Consider the following 23,009-nt stretch of genomic DNA (forward strand, 5'->3'; position numbering starts at 1 on the left):
GCCTTGGGCTGAGAAACCAACACCGGTTGACGGTCCGGGCAGTTTCGGCTGCGAAACCAACAACTAGTAGCTCTCTACTCCACTTGGGTAAGATGCCTGGGTGGACGCTGGGAGCAACGACAAGGCTCAACCAGGCTTCGGCTTGGGGGAGCACCGAAGATCCCTGACCCTTGCTGTGGCCTTCTGGCTCGGAGGGACGGGGTTGATTTTTGGGGATCCTCTCCTCACGGAGGGGTCCACACGAATCCTAGCCTTTGCACTGTTTTTGGTGTGACTTCGGTCATGCATTTTTTGCGGTGCTTTGGAAAGCTTCATTAAATCAAAAATCTGTTCTTATCAGTTTAATATCTGATACGTCCCCTATCTGGGGACCATATATTAAATGGATTTTTAGAACAGGGAGATGGAAAAAGAGCTTGCTCTGTCCACTCCACGCATTGACCTGGTATTGCAGTACCTCCAGGAACGGTGCACCCCTTCTTAACCCAGTTTCCAAAAGCAGAACTCAATTCACCTGATTCATATTAGCCCGATTTAATGAATTGGAAGAAAGCATACGTCTTCATATGCACCTCAATTTGGCCCATTCACTTTTCACACTTCCTCCTTTTGTTTTTTATCTTTCACACTTTTGACTTTCTTTATTCATCCAAATAGCAAACTCATCACCACTCAACCTGACCAACTCGGCTATGTCCCCGTGCTGCAGTTCTCTGTCTTATCTAGATCATTTGCAATTGAATGGAATAGATCCCTTTTGGACAAAGTGGATTCACCTGCTGCTGCAGTGACCACAGGTGTGATAAGATCTAGAATTGGCATCTGGTGCGATCTCTCCGCTTCCACTCCAAAGAAAGTTACCTGTTTATTCCTATCATGCATTGGTTTTTGGGGTTTTCTTTGAGTAATGATGATCTCTTTAGTAGTCTGTTGGCGCCCTCTCCTGGAGGAATAGTTTGCTTGCTCTTGGACATTCTAAAAGAGAGGTCATGATAGACATTGAGCTTCTGAGCTCAATTGGGGACAGTCATGGGTGATGAATGTTTGCAACCTACTGCGAAGCCTCATACCGCAATATAAGGAACGTCAAATACTAAGAAAGGGCGGCCTATGAAAGAATTACTACTTTCAATAAGTACACTTAAACGGCTAATTGGGAATAGAAAAACTGTAAAAAGCCCTCTGAGAAAGCCCCCCTCTAACCTTTGATAGTAAGCTTTTCTGTAGTCTGCCTGTTGATGTATTTTCCGTTTGAACTGTGCACAACATGAAGAGACGGAACACTGGCGGCTTGTCACAATGCCCCCCGATGACATCACAATAGCGCTGCTGCCTAGAAAACAAGCTGCGCAGAAGAAGTTGTTCTTTGGGTGGGAGGGTGGGCTAGTGGAAGGAGGGGGCAATCTCTTTTTTTCCCGGGTGGTAGGGGGATGACAGGAGAAGGGAAGCGGGTGGTGAGAAAGGTACAGAGGGCAGGGTTTGGGGGCTGGGAAGGAAAGGGAAAAGATTAGGGTTTGGGGATGATGAAAGGGCTTTCTACGGGTAAGGATGGCAAAGGGTGGCAGTGACGGAAAGTCAGGCAACCTGTCCTGTCCGTCTTTTTGTATCGTGAATTGGAAAGACTGCAAGGGGGAGGGGAGTTGCTTGCGCCCTAAAGGAGGAGTTATTCAGATTCATTGCAGTGGGCGGCGGCTGCAAAACGCACCATTCTTCTTGTTTTTGCTCTGCAAAGCAGCCTTTTCAAGGGTTGGCTTGGGTGACAAAATGTCTTGTGTAGGCGTGGGTTTGTCTCCCTCTCGCTCTCTCTCCCTAAGATGTGTCCGGCATAGGCCAGGGTGCCACTCGAGGCCCAAACCAATTCTGGTTATCGCTTCTCGGCCTTTTGGCTAAGATCAAGTGTAGTATCTGTTCTTATCAGTTTAATATCTGATACGTCCCCTATCTGGGGACCATATATTAAATGGATTTTTAGAACAGGGAGATGGAAAAAGAGCTTGCTCTGTCCACTCCACGCATTGACCTGGTATTGCAGTACCTCCAGGAACGGTGCACCCCTTCTTAACCCAGTTTCCAAAAGCAGAACTCAATTCACCTGATTCATATTAGCCCGATTTAATGAATTGGAAGAAAGCATACGTCTTCATATGCACCTCAATTTGGCCCATTCACTTTTCACACTTCCTCCTTTTGTTTTTTATCTTTCACACTTTTGACTTTCTTTATTCATCCAAATAGCAAACTCATCACCACTCAACCTGACCAACTCGGCTATGTCCCCGTGCTGCAGTTCTCTGTCTTATCTAGATCATTTGCAATTGAATGGAATAGATCCCTTTTGGACAAAGTGGATTCACCTGCTGCTGCAGTGACCACAGGTGTGATAAGATCTAGAATTGGCATCTGGTGCGATCTCTCCGCTTCCACTCCAAAGAAAGTTACCTGTTTATTCCTATCATGCATTGGTTTTTGGGGTTTTCTTTGAGTAATGATGATCTCTTTAGTAGTCTGTTGGCGCCCTCTCCTGGAGGAATAGTTTGCTTGCTCTTGGACATTCTAAAAGAGAGGTCATGATAGACATTGAGCTTCTGAGCTCAATTGGGGACAGTCATGGGTGATGAATGTTTGCAACCTACTGCGAAGCCTCATACCGCAATATAAGGAACGTCAAATACTAAGAAAGGGCGGCCTATGAAAGAATTACTACTTTCAATAAGTACACTTAAACGGCTAATTGGGAATAGAAAAACTGTAAAAAGCCCTCTGAGAAAGCCCCCCTCTAACCTTTGATAGTAAGCTTTTCTGTAGTCTGCCTGTTGATGTATTTTCCGTTTGAACTGTGCACAACATGAAGAGACGGAACACTGGCGGCTTGTCACAATGCCCCCCGATGACATCACAATAGCGCTGCTGCCTAGAAAACAAGCTGCGCAGAAGAAGTTGTTCTTTGGGTGGGAGGGTGGGCTAGTGGAAGGAGGGGGCAATCTCTTTTTTTCCCGGGTGGTAGGGGGATGACAGGAGAAGGGAAGCGGGTGGTGAGAAAGGTACAGAGGGCAGGGTTTGGGGGCTGGGAAGGAAAGGGAAAAGATTAGGGTTTGGGGATGATGAAAGGGCTTTCTACGGGTAAGGATGGCAAAGGGTGGCAGTGACGGAAAGTCAGGCAACCTGTCCTGTCCGTCTTTTTGTATCGTGAATTGGAAAGACTGCAAGGGGGAGGGGAGTTGCTTGCGCCCTAAAGGAGGAGTTATTCAGATTCATTGCAGTGGGCGGCGGCTGCAAAACGCACCATTCTTCTTGTTTTTGCTCTGCAAAGCAGCCTTTTCAAGGGTTGGCTTGGGTGACAAAATGTCTTGTGTAGGCGTGGGTTTGTCTCCCTCTCGCTCTCTCTCCCTAAGATGTGTCCGGCATAGGCCAGGGTGCCACTCGAGGCCCAAACCAATTCTGGTTATCGCTTCTCGGCCTTTTGGCTAAGATCAAGTGTAGTATCTGTTCTTATCAGTTTAATATCTGATACGTCCCCTATCTGGGGACCATATATTAAATGGATTTTTAGAACAGGGAGATGGAAAAAGAGCTTGCTCTGTCCACTCCACGCATTGACCTGGTATTGCAGTACCTCCAGGAACGGTGCACCCCTTCTTAACCCAGTTTCCAAAAGCAGAACTCAATTCACCTGATTCATATTAGCCCGATTTAATGAATTGGAAGAAAGCATACGTCTTCATATGCACCTCAATTTGGCCCATTCACTTTTCACACTTCCTCCTTTTGTTTTTTATCTTTCACACTTTTGACTTTCTTTATTCATCCAAATAGCAAACTCATCACCACTCAACCTGACCAACTCGGCTATGTCCCCGTGCTGCAGTTCTCTGTCTTATCTAGATCATTTGCAATTGAATGGAATAGATCCCTTTTGGACAAAGTGGATTCACCTGCTGCTGCAGTGACCACAGGTGTGATAAGATCTAGAATTGGCATCTGGTGCGATCTCTCCGCTTCCACTCCAAAGAAAGTTACCTGTTTATTCCTATCATGCATTGGTTTTTGGGGTTTTCTTTGAGTAATGATGATCTCTTTAGTAGTCTGTTGGCGCCCTCTCCTGGAGGAATAGTTTGCTTGCTCTTGGACATTCTAAAAGAGAGGTCATGATAGACATTGAGCTTCTGAGCTCAATTGGGGACAGTCATGGGTGATGAATGTTTGCAACCTACTGCGAAGCCTCATACCGCAATATAAGGAACGTCAAATACTAAGAAAGGGCGGCCTATGAAAGAATTACTACTTTCAATAAGTACACTTAAACGGCTAATTGGGAATAGAAAAACTGTAAAAAGCCCTCTGAGAAAGCCCCCCTCTAACCTTTGATAGTAAGCTTTTCTGTAGTCTGCCTGTTGATGTATTTTCCGTTTGAACTGTGCACAACATGAAGAGACGGAACACTGGCGGCTTGTCACAATGCCCCCCGATGACATCACAATAGCGCTGCTGCCTAGAAAACAAGCTGCGCAGAAGAAGTTGTTCTTTGGGTGGGAGGGTGGGCTAGTGGAAGGAGGGGGCAATCTCTTTTTTTCCCGGGTGGTAGGGGGATGACAGGAGAAGGGAAGCGGGTGGTGAGAAAGGTACAGAGGGCAGGGTTTGGGGGCTGGGAAGGAAAGGGAAAAGATTAGGGTTTGGGGATGATGAAAGGGCTTTCTACGGGTAAGGATGGCAAAGGGTGGCAGTGACGGAAAGTCAGGCAACCTGTCCTGTCCGTCTTTTTGTATCGTGAATTGGAAAGACTGCAAGGGGGAGGGGAGTTGCTTGCGCCCTAAAGGAGGAGTTATTCAGATTCATTGCAGTGGGCGGCGGCTGCAAAACGCACCATTCTTCTTGTTTTTGCTCTGCAAAGCAGCCTTTTCAAGGGTTGGCTTGGGTGACAAAATGTCTTGTGTAGGCGTGGGTTTGTCTCCCTCTCGCTCTCTCTCCCTAAGATGTGTCCGGCATAGGCCAGGGTGCCACTCGAGGCCCAAACCAATTCTGGTTATCGCTTCTCGGCCTTTTGGCTAAGATCAAGTGTAGTATCTGTTCTTATCAGTTTAATATCTGATACGTCCCCTATCTGGGGACCATATATTAAATGGATTTTTAGAACAGGGAGATGGAAAAAGAGCTTGCTCTGTCCACTCCACGCATTGACCTGGTATTGCAGTACCTCCAGGAACGGTGCACCCCTTCTTAACCCAGTTTCCAAAAGCAGAACTCAATTCACCTGATTCATATTAGCCCGATTTAATGAATTGGAAGAAAGCATACGTCTTCATATGCACCTCAATTTGGCCCATTCACTTTTCACACTTCCTCCTTTTGTTTTTTATCTTTCACACTTTTGACTTTCTTTATTCATCCAAATAGCAAACTCATCACCACTCAACCTGACCAACTCGGCTATGTCCCCGTGCTGCAGTTCTCTGTCTTATCTAGATCATTTGCAATTGAATGGAATAGATCCCTTTTGGACAAAGTGGATTCACCTGCTGCTGCAGTGACCACAGGTGTGATAAGATCTAGAATTGGCATCTGGTGCGATCTCTCCGCTTCCACTCCAAAGAAAGTTACCTGTTTATTCCTATCATGCATTGGTTTTTGGGGTTTTCTTTGAGTAATGATGATCTCTTTAGTAGTCTGTTGGCGCCCTCTCCTGGAGGAATAGTTTGCTTGCTCTTGGACATTCTAAAAGAGAGGTCATGATAGACATTGAGCTTCTGAGCTCAATTGGGGACAGTCATGGGTGATGAATGTTTGCAACCTACTGCGAAGCCTCATACCGCAATATAAGGAACGTCAAATACTAAGAAAGGGCGGCCTATGAAAGAATTACTACTTTCAATAAGTACACTTAAACGGCTAATTGGGAATAGAAAAACTGTAAAAAGCCCTCTGAGAAAGCCCCCCTCTAACCTTTGATAGTAAGCTTTTCTGTAGTCTGCCTGTTGATGTATTTTCCGTTTGAACTGTGCACAACATGAAGAGACGGAACACTGGCGGCTTGTCACAATGCCCCCCGATGACATCACAATAGCGCTGCTGCCTAGAAAACAAGCTGCGCAGAAGAAGTTGTTCTTTGGGTGGGAGGGTGGGCTAGTGGAAGGAGGGGGCAATCTCTTTTTTTCCCGGGTGGTAGGGGGATGACAGGAGAAGGGAAGCGGGTGGTGAGAAAGGTACAGAGGGCAGGGTTTGGGGGCTGGGAAGGAAAGGGAAAAGATTAGGGTTTGGGGATGATGAAAGGGCTTTCTACGGGTAAGGATGGCAAAGGGTGGCAGTGACGGAAAGTCAGGCAACCTGTCCTGTCCGTCTTTTTGTATCGTGAATTGGAAAGACTGCAAGGGGGAGGGGAGTTGCTTGCGCCCTAAAGGAGGAGTTATTCAGATTCATTGCAGTGGGCGGCGGCTGCAAAACGCACCATTCTTCTTGTTTTTGCTCTGCAAAGCAGCCTTTTCAAGGGTTGGCTTGGGTGACAAAATGTCTTGTGTAGGCGTGGGTTTGTCTCCCTCTCGCTCTCTCTCCCTAAGATGTGTCCGGCATAGGCCAGGGTGCCACTCGAGGCCCAAACCAATTCTGGTTATCGCTTCTCGGCCTTTTGGCTAAGATCAAGTGTAGTATCTGTTCTTATCAGTTTAATATCTGATACGTCCCCTATCTGGGGACCATATATTAAATGGATTTTTAGAACAGGGAGATGGAAAAAGAGCTTGCTCTGTCCACTCCACGCATTGACCTGGTATTGCAGTACCTCCAGGAACGGTGCACCCCTTCTTAACCCAGTTTCCAAAAGCAGAACTCAATTCACCTGATTCATATTAGCCCGATTTAATGAATTGGAAGAAAGCATACGTCTTCATATGCACCTCAATTTGGCCCATTCACTTTTCACACTTCCTCCTTTTGTTTTTTATCTTTCACACTTTTGACTTTCTTTATTCATCCAAATAGCAAACTCATCACCACTCAACCTGACCAACTCGGCTATGTCCCCGTGCTGCAGTTCTCTGTCTTATCTAGATCATTTGCAATTGAATGGAATAGATCCCTTTTGGACAAAGTGGATTCACCTGCTGCTGCAGTGACCACAGGTGTGATAAGATCTAGAATTGGCATCTGGTGCGATCTCTCCGCTTCCACTCCAAAGAAAGTTACCTGTTTATTCCTATCATGCATTGGTTTTTGGGGTTTTCTTTGAGTAATGATGATCTCTTTAGTAGTCTGTTGGCGCCCTCTCCTGGAGGAATAGTTTGCTTGCTCTTGGACATTCTAAAAGAGAGGTCATGATAGACATTGAGCTTCTGAGCTCAATTGGGGACAGTCATGGGTGATGAATGTTTGCAACCTACTGCGAAGCCTCATACCGCAATATAAGGAACGTCAAATACTAAGAAAGGGCGGCCTATGAAAGAATTACTACTTTCAATAAGTACACTTAAACGGCTAATTGGGAATAGAAAAACTGTAAAAAGCCCTCTGAGAAAGCCCCCCTCTAACCTTTGATAGTAAGCTTTTCTGTAGTCTGCCTGTTGATGTATTTTCCGTTTGAACTGTGCACAACATGAAGAGACGGAACACTGGCGGCTTGTCACAATGCCCCCCGATGACATCACAATAGCGCTGCTGCCTAGAAAACAAGCTGCGCAGAAGAAGTTGTTCTTTGGGTGGGAGGGTGGGCTAGTGGAAGGAGGGGGCAATCTCTTTTTTTCCCGGGTGGTAGGGGGATGACAGGAGAAGGGAAGCGGGTGGTGAGAAAGGTACAGAGGGCAGGGTTTGGGGGCTGGGAAGGAAAGGGAAAAGATTAGGGTTTGGGGATGATGAAAGGGCTTTCTACGGGTAAGGATGGCAAAGGGTGGCAGTGACGGAAAGTCAGGCAACCTGTCCTGTCCGTCTTTTTGTATCGTGAATTGGAAAGACTGCAAGGGGGAGGGGAGTTGCTTGCGCCCTAAAGGAGGAGTTATTCAGATTCATTGCAGTGGGCGGCGGCTGCAAAACGCACCATTCTTCTTGTTTTTGCTCTGCAAAGCAGCCTTTTCAAGGGTTGGCTTGGGTGACAAAATGTCTTGTGTAGGCGTGGGTTTGTCTCCCTCTCGCTCTCTCTCCCTAAGATGTGTCCGGCATAGGCCAGGGTGCCACTCGAGGCCCAAACCAATTCTGGTTATCGCTTCTCGGCCTTTTGGCTAAGATCAAGTGTAGTATCTGTTCTTATCAGTTTAATATCTGATACGTCCCCTATCTGGGGACCATATATTAAATGGATTTTTAGAACAGGGAGATGGAAAAAGAGCTTGCTCTGTCCACTCCACGCATTGACCTGGTATTGCAGTACCTCCAGGAACGGTGCACCCCTTCTTAACCCAGTTTCCAAAAGCAGAACTCAATTCACCTGATTCATATTAGCCCGATTTAATGAATTGGAAGAAAGCATACGTCTTCATATGCACCTCAATTTGGCCCATTCACTTTTCGCACTTCCTCCTTTTGTTTTTTATCTTTCACACTTTTGACTTTCTTTATTCATCCAAATAGCAAACTCATCACCACTCAACCTGACCAACTCGGCTATGTCCCCGTGCTGCAGTTCTCTGTCTTATCTAGATCATTTGCAATTGAATGGAATAGATCCCTTTTGGACAAAGTGGATTCACCTGCTGCTGCAGTGACCACAGGTGTGATAAGATCTAGAATTGGCATCTGGTGCGATCTCTCCGCTTCCACTCCAAAGAAAGTTACCTGTTTATTCCTATCATGCATTGGTTTTTGGGGTTTTCTTTGAGTAATGATGATCTCTTTAGTAGTCTGTTGGCGCCCTCTCCTGGAGGAATAGTTTGCTTGCTCTTGGACATTCTAAAAGAGAGGTCATGATAGACATTGAGCTTCTGAGCTCAATTGGGGACAGTCATGGGTGATGAATGTTTGCAACCTACTGCGAAGCCTCATACCGCAATATAAGGAACGTCAAATACTAAGAAAGGGCGGCCTATGAAAGAATTACTACTTTCAATAAGTACACTTAAACGGCTAATTGGGAATAGAAAAACTGTAAAAAGCCCTCTGAGAAAGCCCCCCTCTAACCTTTGATAGTAAGCTTTTCTGTAGTCTGCCTGTTGATGTATTTTCCGTTTGAACTGTGCACAACATGAAGAGACGGAACACTGGCGGCTTGTCACAATGCCCCCCGATGACATCACAATAGCGCTGCTGCCTAGAAAACAAGCTGCGCAGAAGAAGTTGTTCTTTGGGTGGGAGGGTGGGCTAGTGGAAGGAGGGGGCAATCTCTTTTTTTCCCGGGTGGTAGGGGGATGACAGGAGAAGGGAAGCGGGTGGTGAGAAAGGTACAGAGGGCAGGGTTTGGGGGCTGGGAAGGAAAGGGAAAAGATTAGGGTTTGGGGATGATGAAAGGGCTTTCTACGGGTAAGGATGGCAAAGGGTGGCAGTGACGGAAAGTCAGGCAACCTGTCCTGTCCGTCTTTTTGTATCGTGAATTGGAAAGACTGCAAGGGGGAGGGGAGTTGCTTGCGCCCTAAAGGAGGAGTTATTCAGATTCATTGCAGTGGGCGGCGGCTGCAAAACGCACCATTCTTCTTGTTTTTGCTCTGCAAAGCAGCCTTTTCAAGGGTTGGCTTGGGTGACAAAATGTCTTGTGTAGGCGTGGGTTTGTCTCCCTCTCGCTCTCTCTCCCTAAGATGTGTCCGGCATAGGCCAGGGTGCCACTCGAGGCCCAAACCAATTCTGGTTATCGCTTCTCGGCCTTTTGGCTAAGATCAAGTGTAGTATCTGTTCTTATCAGTTTAATATCTGATACGTCCCCTATCTGGGGACCATATATTAAATGGATTTTTAGAACAGGGAGATGGAAAAAGAGCTTGCTCTGTCCACTCCACGCATTGACCTGGTATTGCAGTACCTCCAGGAACGGTGCACCCCTTCTTAACCCAGTTTCCAAAAGCAGAACTCAATTCACCTGATTCATATTAGCCCGATTTAATGAATTGGAAGAAAGCATACGTCTTCATATGCACCTCAATTTGGCCCATTCACTTTTAGCACTTCCTCCTTTTGTTTTCTATCTTTCACACTTTTGCCTTTGTTTATTCATCCAAATAGCAAACTCATCACCACTCAACCTGACCAACTCGGCTATGTCCCCGTGCTGCAGTTCTCTGTCTTATCTAGATCATTTGCAATTGAATGGAATAGATCCCTTTTGGACAAAGTGGATTCACCTGCTGCTGCAGTGACCACAGGTGTGATAAGATCTAGAATTGGCATCTGGTGCGATCTCTCCGCTTCCACTCCAAAGAAAGTTACCTGTTTATTCCTATCATGCATTGGTTTTTGGGGTTTTCTTTGAGTAATGATGATCTCTTTAGTAGTCTGTTGGCGCCCTCTCCTGGAGGAATAGTTTGCTTGCTCTTGGACATTCTAAAAGAGAGGTCATGATAGACATTGAGCTTCTGAGCTCAATTGGGGACAGTCATGGGTGATGAATGTTTGCAACCTACTGCGAAGCCTCATACCGCAATATAAGGAACGTCAAATACTAAGAAAGGGCGGCCTATGAAAGAATTACTACTTTCAATAAGTACACTTAAACGGCTAATTGGGAATAGAAAAACTGTAAAAAGCCCTCTGAGAAAGCCCCCCTCTAACCTTTGATAGTAAGCTTTTCTGTAGTCTGCCTGTTGATGTATTTTCCGTTTGAACTGTGCACAACATGAAGAGACGGAACACTGGCGGCTTGTCACAATGCCCCCCGATGACATCACAATAGCGCTGCTGCCTAGAAAACAAGCTGCGCAGAAGAAGTTGTTCTTTGGGTGGGAGGGTGGGCTAGTGGAAGGAGGGGGCAATCTCTTTTTTTCCCGGGTGGTAGGGGGATGACAGGAGAAGGGAAGCGGGTGGTGAGAAAGGTACAGAGGGCAGGGTTTGGGGGCTGGGAAGGAAAGGGAAAAGATTAGGGTTTGGGGATGATGAAAGGGCTTTCTACGGGTAAGGATGGCAAAGGGTGGCAGTGACGGAAAGTCAGGCAACCTGTCCTGTCCGTCTTTTTGTATCGTGAATTGGAAAGACTGCAAGGGGGAGGGGAGTTGCTTGCGCCCTAAAGGAGGAGTTATTCAGATTCATTGCAGTGGGCGGCGGCTGCAAAACGCACCATTCTTCTTGTTTTTGCTCTGCAAAGCAGCCTTTTCAAGGGTTGGCTTGGGTGACAAAATGTCTTGTGTAGGCGTGGGTTTGTCTCCCTCTCGCTCTCTCTCCCTAAGATGTGTCCGGCATAGGCCAGGGTGCCACTCGAGGCCCAAACCAATTCTGGTTATCGCTTCTCGGCCTTTTGGCTAAGATCAAGTGTAGTATCTGTTCTTATCAGTTTAATATCTGATACGTCCCCTATCTGGGGACCATATATTAAATGGATTTTTAGAACAGGGAGATGGAAAAAGAGCTTGCTCTGTCCACTCCACGCATTGACCTGGTATTGCAGTACCTCCAGGAATGGTGCACCCCTTCTTAACCCAGTTTCCAAAAGCAGAACTCAATTCACCTGATTCATATTAGCCCGATTTAATGAATTGGAAGAAAGCATACGTCTTCATATGCACCTCAATTTGGCCCATTCACTTTTCACACTTCCTCCTTTTGTTTTTTATCTTTCACACTTTTGACTTTCTTTATTCATCCAAATAGCAAACTCATCACCACTCAACCTGACCAACTCGGCTATGTCCCCGTGCTGCAGTTCTCTGTCTTATCTAGATCATTTGCAATTGAATGGAATAGATCCCTTTTGGACAAAGTGGATTCACCTGCTGCTGCAGTGACCACAGGTGTGATAAGATCTAGAATTGGCATCTGGTGCGATCTCTCCGCTTCCACTCCAAAGAAAGTTACCTGTTTATTCCTATCATGCATTGGTTTTTGGGGTTTTCTTTGAGTAATGATGATCTCTTTAGTAGTCTGTTGGCGCCCTCTCCTGGAGGAATAGTTTGCTTGCTCTTGGACATTCTAAAAGAGAGGTCATGATAGACATTGAGCTTCTGAGCTCAATTGGGGACAGTCATGGGTGATGAATGTTTGCAACCTACTGCGAAGCCTCATACCGCAATATAAGGAACGTCAAATACTAAGAAAGGGCGGCCTATGAAAGAATTACTACTTTCAATAAGTACACTTAAACGGCTAATTGGGAATAGAAAAACTGTAAAAAGCCCTCTGAGAAAGCCCCCCTCTAACCTTTGATAGTAAGCTTTTCTGTAGTCTGCCTGTTGATGTATTTTCCGTTTGAACTGTGCACAACATGAAGAGACGGAACACTGGCGGCTTGTCACAATGCCCCCCGATGACATCACAATAGCGCTGCTGCCTAGAAAACAAGCTGCGCAGAAGAAGTTGTTCTTTGGGTGGGAGGGTGGGCTAGTGGAAGGAGGGGGCAATCTCTTTTTTTCCCGGGTGGTAGGGGGATGACAGGAGAAGGGAAGCGGGTGGTGAGAAAGGTACAGAGGGCAGGGTTTGGGGGCTGGGAAGGAAAGGGAAAAGATTAGGGTTTGGGGATGATGAAAGGGCTTTCTACGGGTAAGGATGGCAAAGGGTGGCAGTGACGGAAAGTCAGGCAACCTGTCCTGTCCGTCTTTTTGTATCGTGAATTGGAAAGACTGCAAGGGGGAGGGGAGTTGCTTGCGCCCTAAAGGAGGAGTTATTCAGATTCATTGCAGTGGGCGGCGGCTGCAAAACGCACCATTCTTCTTGTTTTTGCTCTGCAAAGCAGCCTTTTCAAGGGTTGGCTTGGGTGACAAAATGTCTTGTGTAGGCGTGGGTTTGTCTCCCTCTCGCTCTCTCTCCCTAAGATGTGTCCGGCATAGGCCAGGGTGCCACTCGAGGCCCAAACCAATTCTGGTTATCGCTTCTCGGCCTTTTGGCTAAGATCAAGTGTAGTATCTGTTCTTATCAGTTTAATATCTGATACGTCCCCTATCTGGGGACCATATATTAAATGGATTTTTAGAACAGGGAGATGGAAAAAGAGCTTGCTCTGTCCACTCCACGCATTGACCTGGTATTGCAGTACCTCCAGGAACGGTGCACCCCTTCTTAACCCAGTTTCCAAAAGCAGAACTCAATTCACCTGATTCATATTAGCCCGATTTAATGAATTGGAAGAAAGCATACGTCTTCATATGCACCTCAATTTGGCCCATTCACTTTTCACACTTCCTCCTTTTGTTTTTTATCTTTCACACTTTTGACTTTCTTTATTCATCCAAATAGCAAACTCATCACCACTCAACCTGACCAACTCGGCTATGTCCCCGTGCTGCAGTTCTCTGTCTTATCTAGATCATTTGCAATTGAATGGAATAGATCCCTTTTGGACAAAGTGGATTCACCTGCTGCTGCAGTGACCACAGGTGTGATAACATCTAGAATTGGCATCTGGTGCGATCTCTCCGCTTCCACTCCAAAGAAAGTTACCTGTTTATTCCTATCATGCATTGGTTTTTGGGGTTTTCTTTGAGTAATGATGATCTCTTTAGTAGTCTGTTGGCGCCCTCTCCTGGAGGAATAGTTTGCTTGCTCTTGGACATTCTAAAAGAGAGGTCATGATAGACATTGAGCTTCTGAGCTCAATTGGGGACAGTCATGGGTGATGAATGTTTGCAACCTACTGCGAAGCCTCATACCGCAATATAAGGAACGTCAAATACTAAGAAAGGGCGGCCTATGAAAGAATTACTACTTTCAATAAGTACACTTAAACGGCTAATTGGGAATAGAAAAACTGTAAAAAGCCCTCTGAGAAAGCCCCCCTCTAACCTTTGATAGTAAGCTTTTCTGTAGTCTGCCTGTTGATGTATTTTCCGTTTGAACTGTGCACAACATGAAGAGACGGAACACTGGCGGCTTGTCACAATGCCCCCCGATGACATCACAATAGCGCTGCTGCCTAGAAAACAAGCTGCGCAGAAGAAGTTGTTCTTTGGGTGGGAGGGTGGGCTAGTGGAAGGAGGGGGCAATCTCTTTTTTTCCCGGGTGGTAGGGGGATGACAGGAGAAGGGAAGCGGGTGGTGAGAAAGGTACAGAGGGCAGGGTTTGGGGGCTGGGAAGGAAAGGGAAAAGATTAGGGTTTGGGGATGATGAAAGGGCTTTCTACGGGTAAGGATGGCAAAGGGTGGCAGTGACGGAAAGTCAGGCAACCTGTCCTGTCCGTCTTTTTGTATCGTGAATTGGAAAGACTGCAAGGGGGAGGGGAGTTGCTTGCGCCCTAAAGGAGGAGTTATTCAGATTCATTGCAGTGGGCGGCGGCTGCAAAACGCACCATTCTTCTTGTTTTTGCTCTGCAAAGCAGCCTTTTCAAGGGTTGGCTTGGGTGACAAAATGTCTTGTGTAGGCGTGGGTTTGTCTCCCTCTCGCTCTCTCTCCCTAAGATGTGTCCGGCATAGGCCAGGGTGCCACTCGAGGCCCAAACCAATTCTGGTTATCGCTTCTCGGCCTTTTGGCTAAGATCAAGTGTAGTATCTGTTCTTATCAGTTTAATATCTGATACGTCCCCTATCTGGGGACCATATATTAAATGGATTTTTAGAACAGGGAGATGGAAAAAGAGCTTGCTCTGTCCACTCCACGCATTGACCTGGTATTGCAGTACCTCCAGGAACGGTGCACCCCTTCTTAACCCAGTTTCCAAAAGCAGAACTCAATTCACCTGATTCATATTAGCCCGATTTAATGAATTGGAAGAAAGCATACGTCTTCATATGCACCTCAATTTGGCCCATTCACTTTTCACACTTCCTCCTTTTGTTTTTTATCTTTCACACTTTTGACTTTCTTTATTCATCCAAATAGCAAACTCATCACCACTCAACCTGACCAACTCGGCTATGTCCCCGTGCTGCAGTTCTCTGTCTTATCTAGATCATTTGCAATTGAATGGAATAGATCCCTTTTGGACAAAGTGGATTCACCTGCTGCTGCAGTGACCACAGGTGTGATAAGATCTAGAATTGGCATCTGGTGCGATCTCTCCGCTTCCACTCCAAAGAAAGTTACCTGTTTATTCCTATCATGCATTGGTTTTTGGGGTTTTCTTTGAGTAATGATGATCTCTTTAGTAGTCTGTTGGCGCCCTCTCCTGGAGGAATAGTTTGCTTGCTCTTGGACATTCTAAAAGAGAGGTCATGATAGACATTGAGCTTCTGAGCTCAATTGGGGACAGTCATGGGTGATGAATGTTTGCAACCTACTGCGAAGCCTCATACCGCAATATAAGGAACGTCAAATACTAAGAAAGGGCGGCCTATGAAAGAATTACTACTTTCAATAAGTACACTTAAACGGCTAATTGGGAATAGAAAAACTGTAAAAAGCCCTCTGAGAAAGCCCCCCTCTAACCTTTGATAGTAAGCTTTTCTGTAGTCTGCCTGTTGATGTATTTTCCGTTTGAACTGTGCACAACATGAAGAGACGGAACACTGGCGGCTTGTCACAATGCCCCCCGATGACATCACAATAGCGCTGCTGCCTAGAAAACAAGCTGCGCAGAAGAAGTTGTTCTTTGGGTGGGAGGGTGGGCTAGTGGAAGGAGGGGGCAATCTCTTTTTTTCCCGGGTGGTAGGGGGATGACAGGAGAAGGGAAGCGGGTGGTGAGAAAGGTACAGAGGGCAGGGTTTGGGGGCTGGGAAGGAAAGGGAAAAGATTAGGGTTTGGGGATGATGAAAGGGCTTTCTACGGGTAAGGATGGCAAAGGGTGGCAGTGACGGAAAGTCAGGCAACCTGTCCTGTCCGTCTTTTTGTATCGTGAATTGGAAAGACTGCAAGGGGGAGGGGAGTTGCTTGCGCCCTAAAGGAGGAGTTATTCAGATTCATTGCAGTGGGCGGCGGCTGCAAAACGCACCATTCTTCTTGTTTTTGCTCTGCAAAGCAGCCTTTTCAAGGGTTGGCTTGGGTGACAAAATGTCTTGTGTAGGCGTGGGTTTGTCTCCCTCTCGCTCTCTCTCCCTAAGATGTGTCCGGCATAGGCCAGGGTGCCACTCGAGGCCCAAACCAATTCTGGTTATCGCTTCTCGGCCTTTTGGCTAAGATCAAGTGTAGTATCTGTTCTTATCAGTTTAATATCTGATACGTCCCCTATCTGGGGACCATATATTAAATGGATTTTTAGAACAGGGAGATGGAAAAAGAGCTTGCTCTGTCCACTCCACGCATTGACCTGGTATTGCAGTACCTCCAGGAACGGTGCACCCCTTCTTAACCCAGTTTCCAAAAGCAGAACTCAATTCACCTGATTCATATTAGCCCGATTTAATGAATTGGAAGAAAGCATACGTCTTCATATGCACCTCAATTTGGCCCATTCACTTTTCACACTTCCTCCTTTTGTTTTTTATCTTTCACACTTTTGACTTTCTTTATTCATCCAAATAGCAAACTCATCACCACTCAACCTGACCAACTCGGCTATGTCCCCGTGCTGCAGTTCTCTGTCTTATCTAGATCATTTGCAATTGAATGGAATAGATCCCTTTTGGACAAAGTGGATTCACCTGCTGCTGCAGTGACCACAGGTGTGATAAGATCTAGAATTGGCATCTGGTGCGATCTCTCCGCTTCCACTCCAAAGAAAGTTACCTGTTTATTCCTATCATGCATTGGTTTTTGGGGTTTTCTTTGAGTAATGATGATCTCTTTAGTAGTCTGTTGGCGCCCTCTCCTGGAGGAATAGTTTGCTTGCTCTTGGACATTCTAAAAGAGAGGTCATGATAGACATTGAGCTTCTGAGCTCAATTGGGGACAGTCATGGGTGATGAATGTTTGCAACCTACTGCGAAGCCTCATACCGCAATATAAGGAACGTCAAATACTAAGAAAGGGCGGCCTATGAAAGAATTACTACTTTCAATAAGTACACTTAAACGGCTAATTGGGAATAGAAAAACTGTAAAAAGCCCTCTGAGAAAGCCCCCCTCTAACCTTTGATAGTAAGCTTTTCTGTAGTCTGCCTGTTGATGTATTTTCCGTTTGAACTGTGCACAACATGAAGAGACGGAACACTGGCGGCTTGTCACAATGCCCCCCGATGACATCACAATAGCGCTGCTGCCTAGAAAACAAGCTGCGCAGAAGAAGTTGTTCTTTGGGTGGGAGGGTGGGCTAGTGGAAGGAGGGGGCAATCTCTTTTTTTCCCGGGTGGTAGGGGGATGACAGGAGAAGGGAAGCGGGTGGTGAGAAAGGTACAGAGGGCAGGGTTTGGGGGCTGGGAAGGAAAGGGAAAAGATTAGGGTTTGGGGATGATGAAAGGGCTTTCTACGGGTAAGGATGGCAAAGGGTGGCAGTGACGGAAAGTCAGGCAACCTGTCCTGTCCGTCTTTTTGTATCGTGAATTGGAAAGACTGCAAGGGGGAGGGGAGTTGCTTGCGCCCTAAAGGAGGAGTTATTCAGATTCATTGCAGTGGGCGGCGGCTGCAAAACGCACCATTCTTCTTGTTTTTGCTCTGCAAAGCAGCCTTTTCAAGGGTTGGCTTGGGTGACAAAATGTCTTGTGTAGGCGTGGGTTTGTCTCCCTCTCGCTCTCTCTCCCTAAGATGTGTCCGGCATAGGCCAGGGTGCCACTCGAGGCCCAAACCAATTCTGGTTATCGCTTCTCGGCCTTTTGGCTAAGATCAAGTGTAGTATCTGTTCTTATCAGTTTAATATCTGATACGTCCCCTATCTGGGGACCATATATTAAATGGATTTTTAGAACAGGGAGATGGAAAAAGAGCTTGCTCTGTCCACTCCACGCATTGACCTGGTATTGCAGTACCTCCAGGAACGGTGCACCCCTTCTTAACCCAGTTTCCAAAAGCAGAACTCAATTCACCTGATTCATATTAGCCCGATTTAATGAATTGGAAGAAAGCATACGTCTTCATATGCACCTCAATTTGGCCCATTCACTTTTCACACTTCCTCCTTTTGTTTTTTATCTTTCACACTTTTGACTTTCTTTATTCATCCAAATAGCAAACTCATCACCACTCAACCTGACCAACTCGGCTATGTCCCCGTGCTGCAGTTCTCTGTCTTATCTAGATCATTTGCAATTGAATGGAATAGATCCCTTTTGGACAAAGTGGATTCACCTGCTGCTGCAGTGACCACAGGTGTGATAAGATCTAGAATTGGCATCTGGTGCGATCTCTCCGCTTCCACTCCAAAGAAAGTTACCTGTTTATTCCTATCATGCATTGGTTTTTGGGGTTTTCTTTGAGTAATGATGATCTCTTTAGTAGTCTGTTGGCGCCCTCTCCTGGAGGAATAGTTTGCTTGCTCTTGGACATTCTAAAAGAGAGGTCATGATAGACATTGAGCTTCTGAGCTCAATTGGGGACAGTCATGGGTGATGAATGTTTGCAACCTACTGCGAAGCCTCATACCGCAATATAAGGAACGTCAAATACTAAGAAAGGGCGGCCTATGAAAGAATTACTACTTTCAATAAGTACACTTAAACGGCTAATTGGGAATAGAAAAACTGTAAAAAGCCCTCTGAGAAAGCCCCCCTCTAACCTTTGATAGTAAGCTTTTCTGTAGTCTGCCTGTTGATGTATTTTCCGTTTGAACTGTGCACAACATGAAGAGACGGAACACTGGCGGCTTGTCACAATGCCCCCCGATGACATCACAATAGCGCTGCTGCCTAGAAAACAAGCTGCGCAGAAGAAGTTGTTCTTTGGGTGGGAGGGTGGGCTAGTGGAAGGAGGGGGCAATCTCTTTTTTTCCCGGGTGGTAGGGGGATGACAGGAGAAGGGAAGCGGGTGGTGAGAAAGGTACAGAGGGCAGGGTTTGGGGGCTGGGAAGGAAAGGGAAAAGATTAGGGTTTGGGGATGATGAAAGGGCTTTCTACGGGTAAGGATGGCAAAGGGTGGCAGTGACGGAAAGTCAGGCAACCTGTCCTGTCCGTCTTTTTGTATCGTGAATTGGAAAGACTGCAAGGGGGAGGGGAGTTGCTTGCGCCCTAAAGGAGGAGTTATTCAGATTCATTGCAGTGGGCGGCGGCTGCAAAACGCACCATTCTTCTTGTTTTTGCTCTGCAAAGCAGCCTTTTCAAGGGTTGGCTTGGGTGACAAAATGTCTTGTGTAGGCGTGGGTTTGTCTCCCTCTCGCTCTCTCTCCCTAAGATGTGTCCGGCATAGGCCAGGGTGCCACTCGAGGCCCAAACCAATTCTGGTTATCGCTTCTCGGCCTTTTGGCTAAGATCAAGTGTAGTATCTGTTCTTATCAGTTTAATATCTGATACGTCCCCTATCTGGGGACCATATATTAAATGGATTTTTAGAACAGGGAGATGGAAAAAGAGCTTGCTCTGTCCACTCCACGCATTGACCTGGTATTGCAGTACCTCCAGGAACGGTGCACCCCTTCTTAACCCAGTTTCCAAAAGCAGAACTCAATTCACCTGATTCATATTAGCCCGATTTAATGAATTGGAAGAAAGCATACGTCTTCATATGCACCTCAATTTGGCCCATTCACTTTTCACACTTCCTCCTTTTGTTTTTTATCTTTCACACTTTTGACTTTCTTTATTCATCCAAATAGCAAACTCATCACCACTCAACCTGACCAACTCGGCTATGTCCCCGTGCTGCAGTTCTCTGTCTTATCTAGATCATTTGCAATTGAATGGAATAGATCCCTTTTGGACAAAGTGGATTCACCTGCTGCTGCAGTGACCACAGGTGTGATAAGATCTAGAATTGGCATCTGGTGCGATCTCTCCGCTTCCACTCCAAAGAAAGTTACCTGTTTATTCCTATCATGCATTGGTTTTTGGGGTTTTCTTTGAGTAATGATGATCTCTTTAGTAGTCTGTTGGCGCCCTCTCCTGGAGGAATAGTTTGCTTGCTCTTGGACATTCTAAAAGAGAGGTCATGATAGACATTGAGCTTCTGAGCTCAATTGGGGACAGTCATGGGTGATGAATGTTTGCAACCTACTGCGAAGCCTCATACCGCAATATAAGGAACGTCAAATACTAAGAAAGGGCGGCCTATGAAAGAATTACTACTTTCAATAAGTACACTTAAACGGCTAATTGGGAATAGAAAAACTGTAAAAAGCCCTCTGAGAAAGCCCCCCTCTAACCTTTGATAGTAAGCTTTTCTGTAGTCTGCCTGTTGATGTATTTTCCGTTTGAACTGTGCACAACATGAAGAGACGGAACACTGGCGGCTTGTCACAATGCCCCCCGATGACATCACAATAGCGCTGCTGCCTAGAAAACAAGCTGCGCAGAAGAAGTTGTTCTTTGGGTGGGAGGGTGGGCTAGTGGAAGGAGGGGGCAATCTCTTTTTTTCCCGGGTGGTAGGGGGATGACAGGAGAAGGGAAGCGGGTGGTGAGAAAGGTACAGAGGGCAGGGTTTGGGGGCTGGGAAGGAAAGGGAAAAGATTAGGGTTTGGGGATGATGAAAGGGCTTTCTACGGGTAAGGATGGCAAAGGGTGGCAGTGACGGAAAGTCAGGCAACCTGTCCTGTCCGTCTTTTTGTATCGTGAATTGGAAAGACTGCAAGGGGGAGGGGAGTTGCTTGCGCCCTAAAGGAGGAGTTATTCAGATTCATTGCAGTGGGCGGCGGCTGCAAAACGCACCATTCTTCTTGTTTTTGCTCTGCAAAGCAGCCTTTTCAAGGGTTGGCTTGGGTGACAAAATGTCTTGTGTAGGCGTGGGTTTGTCTCCCTCTCGCTCTCTCTCCCTAAGATGTGTCCGGCATAGGCCAGGGTGCCACTCGAGGCCCAAACCAATTCTGGTTATCGCTTCTCGGCCTTTTGGCTAAGATCAAGTGTAGTATCTGTTCTTATCAGTTTAATATCTGATACGTCCCCTATCTGGGGACCATATATTAAATGGATTTTTAGAACAGGGAGATGGAAAAAGAGCTTGCTCTGTCCACTCCACGCATTGACCTGGTATTGCAGTACCTCCAGGAACGGTGCACCCCTTCTTAACCCAGTTTCCAAAAGCAGAACTCAATTCACCTGATTCATATTAGCCCGATTTAATGAATTGGAAGAAAGCATACGTCTTCATATGCACCTCAATTTGGCCCATTCACTTTTCACACTTCCTCCTTTTGTTTTTTATCTTTCACACTTTTGACTTTCTTTATTCATCCAAATAGCAAACTCATCACCACTCAACCTGACCAACTCGGCTATGTCCCCGTGCTGCAGTTCTCTGTCTTATCTAGATCATTTGCAATTGAATGGAATAGATCCCTTTTGGACAAAGTGGATTCACCTGCTGCTGCAGTGACCACAGGTGTGATAAGATCTAGAATTGGCATCTGGTGCGATCTCTCCGCTTCCACTCCAAAGAAAGTTACCTGTTTATTCCTATCATGCATTGGTTTTTGGGGTTTTCTTTGAGTAATGATGATCTCTTTAGTAGTCTGTTGGCGCCCTCTCCTGGAGGAATAGTTTGCTTGCTCTTGGACATTCTAAAAGAGAGGTCATGATAGACATTGAGCTTCTGAGCTCAATTGGGGACAGTCATGGGTGATGAATGTTTGCAACCTACTGCGAAGCCTCATACCGCAATATAAGGAACGTCAAATACTAAGAAAGGGCGGCCTATGAAAGAATTACTACTTTCAATAAGTACACTTAAACGGCTAATTGGGAATAGAAAAACTGTAAAAAGCCCTCTGAGAAAGCCCCCCTCTAACCTTTGATAGTAAGCTTTTCTGTAGTCTGCCTGTTGATGTATTTTCCGTTTGAACTGTGCACAACATGAAGAGACGGAACACTGGCGGCTTGTCACAATGCCCCCCGATGACATCACAATAGCGCTGCTGCCTAGAAAACAAGCTGCGCAGAAGAAGTTGTTCTTTGGGTGGGAGGGTGGGCTAGTGGAAGGAGGGGGCAATCTCTTTTTTTCCCGGGTGGTAGGGGGATGACAGGAGAAGGGAAGCGGGTGGTGAGAAAGGTACAGAGGGCAGGGTTTGGGGGCTGGGAAGGAAAGGGAAAAGATTAGGGTTTGGGGATGATGAAAGGGCTTTCTACGGGTAAGGATGGCAAAGGGTGGCAGTGACGGAAAGTCAGGCAACCTGTCCTGTCCGTCTTTTTGTATCGTGAATTGGAAAGACTGCAAGGGGGAGGGGAGTTGCTTGCGCCCTAAAGGAGGAGTTATTCAGATTCATTGCAGTGGGCGGCGGCTGCAAAACGCACCATTCTTCTTGTTTTTGCTCTGCAAAGCAGCCTTTTCAAGGGTTGGCTTGGGTGACAAAATGTCTTGTGTAGGCGTGGGTTTGTCTCCCTCTCGCTCTCTCTCCCTAAGATGTGTCCGGCATAGGCCAGGGTGCCACTCGAGGCCCAAACCAATTCTGGTTATCGCTTCTCGGCCTTTTGGCTAAGATCAAGTGTAGTATCTGTTCTTATCAGTTTAATATCTGATACGTCCCCTATCTGGGGACCATATATTAAATGGATTTTTAGAACAGGGAGATGGAAAAAGAGCTTGCTCTGTCCACTCCACGCATTGACCTGGTATTGCAGTACCTCCAGGAACGGTGCACCCCTTCTTAACCCAGTTTCCAAAAGCAGAACTCAATTCACCTGATTCATATTAGCCCGATTTAATGAATTGGAAGAAAGCATACGTCTTCATATGCACCTCAATTTGGCCCATTCACTTTTCACACTTCCTCCTTTTGTTTTTTATCTTTCACACTTTTGACTTTCTTTATTCATCCAAATAGCAAACTCATCACCACTCAACCTGACCAACTCGGCTATGTCCCCGTGCTGCAGTTCTCTGTCTTATCTAGATCATTTGCAATTGAATGGAATAGATCCCTTTTGGACAAAGTGGATTCACCTGCTGCTGCAGTGACCACAGGTGTGATAAGATCTAGAATTGGCATCTGGTGCGATCTCTCCGCTTCCACTCCAAAGAAAGTTACCTGTTTATTCCTATCATGCATTGGTTTTTGGGGTTTTCTTTGAGTAATGATGATCT

The 23,009-nt window shown here is 46.3% G+C and overlaps 15 non-coding genes across 15 annotated transcripts; all 15 read left to right on the forward strand.

Moving 5' to 3' along the window:
- Window positions 1–286: 286 nt before the first annotated feature.
- Window positions 287–479, forward strand: LOC142274284 (U2 spliceosomal RNA). The gene has a single exon (XR_012738615.1). It is a non-coding gene; the product is annotated as a U2 spliceosomal RNA (small nuclear RNA).
- A 1,387-nt stretch (window positions 480–1,866) lies between these two features.
- On the forward strand, window positions 1,867–2,057 carry LOC142274264 (U2 spliceosomal RNA). Its single transcript, XR_012738597.1, has one exon. It is a non-coding gene; the product is annotated as a U2 spliceosomal RNA (small nuclear RNA).
- Window positions 2,058–3,444: 1,387 nt separating this feature from the next.
- LOC142274265 (U2 spliceosomal RNA) lies at window positions 3,445–3,635 on the forward strand. The gene has a single exon (XR_012738598.1). It is a non-coding gene; the product is annotated as a U2 spliceosomal RNA (small nuclear RNA).
- A 1,387-nt stretch (window positions 3,636–5,022) lies between these two features.
- LOC142274266 (U2 spliceosomal RNA) lies at window positions 5,023–5,213 on the forward strand. Its single transcript, XR_012738599.1, has one exon. It is a non-coding gene; the product is annotated as a U2 spliceosomal RNA (small nuclear RNA).
- A 1,387-nt stretch (window positions 5,214–6,600) lies between these two features.
- On the forward strand, window positions 6,601–6,791 carry LOC142274268 (U2 spliceosomal RNA). Its single transcript, XR_012738601.1, has one exon. It is a non-coding gene; the product is annotated as a U2 spliceosomal RNA (small nuclear RNA).
- A 1,387-nt stretch (window positions 6,792–8,178) lies between these two features.
- Window positions 8,179–8,369, forward strand: LOC142274270 (U2 spliceosomal RNA). The gene has a single exon (XR_012738602.1). It is a non-coding gene; the product is annotated as a U2 spliceosomal RNA (small nuclear RNA).
- A 1,387-nt stretch (window positions 8,370–9,756) lies between these two features.
- On the forward strand, window positions 9,757–9,947 carry LOC142274271 (U2 spliceosomal RNA). The gene has a single exon (XR_012738603.1). It is a non-coding gene; the product is annotated as a U2 spliceosomal RNA (small nuclear RNA).
- Window positions 9,948–11,334: 1,387 nt separating this feature from the next.
- LOC142274281 (U2 spliceosomal RNA) lies at window positions 11,335–11,525 on the forward strand. Its single transcript, XR_012738612.1, has one exon. It is a non-coding gene; the product is annotated as a U2 spliceosomal RNA (small nuclear RNA).
- Window positions 11,526–12,912: 1,387 nt separating this feature from the next.
- LOC142274272 (U2 spliceosomal RNA) lies at window positions 12,913–13,103 on the forward strand. Its single transcript, XR_012738604.1, has one exon. It is a non-coding gene; the product is annotated as a U2 spliceosomal RNA (small nuclear RNA).
- Window positions 13,104–14,490: 1,387 nt separating this feature from the next.
- Window positions 14,491–14,681, forward strand: LOC142274273 (U2 spliceosomal RNA). Its single transcript, XR_012738605.1, has one exon. It is a non-coding gene; the product is annotated as a U2 spliceosomal RNA (small nuclear RNA).
- A 1,387-nt stretch (window positions 14,682–16,068) lies between these two features.
- LOC142274274 (U2 spliceosomal RNA) lies at window positions 16,069–16,259 on the forward strand. Its single transcript, XR_012738606.1, has one exon. It is a non-coding gene; the product is annotated as a U2 spliceosomal RNA (small nuclear RNA).
- A 1,387-nt stretch (window positions 16,260–17,646) lies between these two features.
- On the forward strand, window positions 17,647–17,837 carry LOC142274275 (U2 spliceosomal RNA). Its single transcript, XR_012738607.1, has one exon. It is a non-coding gene; the product is annotated as a U2 spliceosomal RNA (small nuclear RNA).
- A 1,387-nt stretch (window positions 17,838–19,224) lies between these two features.
- On the forward strand, window positions 19,225–19,415 carry LOC142274276 (U2 spliceosomal RNA). Its single transcript, XR_012738608.1, has one exon. It is a non-coding gene; the product is annotated as a U2 spliceosomal RNA (small nuclear RNA).
- Window positions 19,416–20,802: 1,387 nt separating this feature from the next.
- Window positions 20,803–20,993, forward strand: LOC142274277 (U2 spliceosomal RNA). Its single transcript, XR_012738609.1, has one exon. It is a non-coding gene; the product is annotated as a U2 spliceosomal RNA (small nuclear RNA).
- A 1,387-nt stretch (window positions 20,994–22,380) lies between these two features.
- LOC142274278 (U2 spliceosomal RNA) lies at window positions 22,381–22,571 on the forward strand. The gene has a single exon (XR_012738610.1). It is a non-coding gene; the product is annotated as a U2 spliceosomal RNA (small nuclear RNA).
- Window positions 22,572–23,009: the final 438 nt, after the last annotated feature.

Source organism: Anomaloglossus baeobatrachus, unplaced genomic scaffold, assembly GCF_048569485.1.
Source record: "Anomaloglossus baeobatrachus isolate aAnoBae1 unplaced genomic scaffold, aAnoBae1.hap1 Scaffold_3718, whole genome shotgun sequence".
In the NCBI taxonomy this organism is placed as follows: Eukaryota; Metazoa; Chordata; class Amphibia; order Anura; family Aromobatidae; genus Anomaloglossus; species Anomaloglossus baeobatrachus.